Source organism: Python bivittatus, unplaced genomic scaffold, assembly GCF_059951505.1.
Source record: "Python bivittatus isolate LINGU-HERP-01145 unplaced genomic scaffold, Pbiv_v1 ctg000600_np1212, whole genome shotgun sequence".
NCBI lineage: Eukaryota > Metazoa > Chordata > Lepidosauria > Squamata > Pythonidae > Python > Python bivittatus.
Genome location: NW_028277082.1, coordinates 504,461 through 506,691, shown reverse-complemented (window position 1 = coordinate 506,691; position 2,231 = coordinate 504,461).

The following is a 2,231-nucleotide window of genomic DNA, read 5'->3' as shown; positions in this document are numbered from 1 at the left end:
TTCCCGGCCCAGCCTGCCCCAGCTGTGGCACAGCCTCGCCCTCTGCCCGCTCTCCGTGGCAGGGAGGGGGCGGGAAGAGCTCCCTGCGTGCTTGGCCAGGACCAGCAGGGCTGGCGTCTCCACGGGCCACGGGGGTCTCCCACTGTTCCATTCCCCCAAGAGCCAGCCGGTGGAGGCAGCATCCCTCCAGCCTTTCCAGAGAGGGGCCTGCAACTGGTCTCAGTGCCGTGAAGTGGGGGCCTTTGGCCTGCCTTCACTCCCCCCACGTGGGCCATGCACAAAGTGGGGGCTTCCGCTGAGGGGGTGGAGTGTGGCTTGTTTTGGGGGGCCTGTGTTCACCCCCACATCTTCGTGAGAGCCCACATTGATTGGCAGAAATGTCCATGAGCTGAGTCCATGGGGCTGGGCCCTGGAAATGGGCACTGCCAGCCTGCCAAAGGGGCCCCGGAGTGGCATTCTCTGGTCATCAAGACACGACGCTGTTGGGAATCACCGTATCTCACAGAACCGCTTTTAAAACCTGGGATAAAGACAAGCGACACGTTGCAAGAGGCAACAAAACCTGAAACGATCGAGCGGCGTAAGAATAGCTGCTCTTAGATACCTTCTGAAAAGATGGTCGTTCAGGTAAAATCTGACTTCATGGGAGCTCTTCCTGTCAGAGGCGTGATATGAAATGCGGAAGAGGCTGTGGACGTCTCCAACAAGGTGTTAGCTCCGTTGTGCTCCATTGGGTGTTTGGTTAACTGCTTGGCGCTGGCTGTCTGGATGGGGTTTGAGCTGCGTGCGAAAGGAAAACGAACGGCTCCCTGGCTGGGCAAGGAAAGGCAGGGTGCTCTCCCCCCAGGCTTGGGGGAATCTGACGGGTGGCGTCCCCTCCCCCGTGAGAGAGGGAGGCCTCAGTGCTGGGGAGGGCCTGCCCTTGGGAGCCCCCCCAGCCCCCAGCCTTGGCACGGCGGCCGCCCAACGCGCCGAGCCGAGCCGTTGTTCCAGGGTGTTGGAGACGGGAAGCCCCACCTTTGCCTTTCCTTCCTCCGTCTTGGAGGGAGGGCTGAAGGCAGCAGGGGCGGGGGGCCCTCCCCGGCTGGGACAAGGGCTCGCTCAGAGCGGTTCTTTGCTCTGCCCTGCATCAGAGTGCAGGGGAGACGAGGGGAGCCGAAGCTGGATGATAATCCCAGGACCACCACGTTTTAAATCCGCATCAAGGACAGCCCCGAGACAGTCTTCCGGCTTCATAAAAGCCTGAGAAAAGAGGAATTTTTGGGACCTCTCTCACACTCAGGAGGCTGGGGGGGGGGCTCCAAATGTCAATCCGGGGGAGGGTCGGTCCCAGAGACTGGGAGCCGGCTGTGAAAGAGGGGTGGCTTTGGATGTGGGGGAACCGAAGCGACCCCCCCCCCCGGTTGTATGATCAAGCTGGGCTCCCATCCATCCGGCAGATGTTCCCTTGACTGCTCTCTCCTCACCCCCCGCCCCCCAATTTGCCTCACTTAGCAATATTGGACTGTTCTCCATCAAACATGTAGTATGGGTGGGCAGAGAAGGGAGCCAAGTTTTTTTTACAAAAAGGAAACATAATAGAATCAGAATTCCTTCCTTCCTTCCTTCCTTCCTTCCTTCCTTCCTTCCTTCCTTCCTTCCTTCCTTCCTTCCTTCCTTCCTTCCTTCCTTCCTTCCTTCCATCTGCATTCATTCATTCATTCATTCATTCACTCATTCAACAAATTCATACAGCTGCCCATCTGCCAGACGGGACTCTGGGAGGTGAACGCAATAAAAACACGAAGCAGTAAAACAGCCGTTTCAAAGAACTGACGACGGACGCTGGGGCCCAGATAACAGCTCACTTCCATCCACCAACTAGCCCGTGCCGGCCCCATCAACCCGCTGGGCCCACTTTCAGGTGTATGTGTGTGTTTGGGTGTGGGTCTGTCTGAGAGAGAAAGAGACAGAGATCCCATCGTGCTGTACTTTAGAAATTGCGAGCCACACTTTTTCCAGCTAAGTAAGCGATACCAGCATGGATACGTTATGCTACGCAGGGGTGCTGCAAGGTGTGGTCAGAAAATTCAGAAGGGTGCCCATGACAGTTTGAGCAAAGCTCTGCCTGCTTTTCACGGGCATCACATAAAAAACGGGCAAAGCTCTGATCACAGAGTCCTAGCCAACATCGACTTTGTTACCATCCCCAAAATCACCCCTGATGCTTAGCCATAGTTTAATTTCACTGG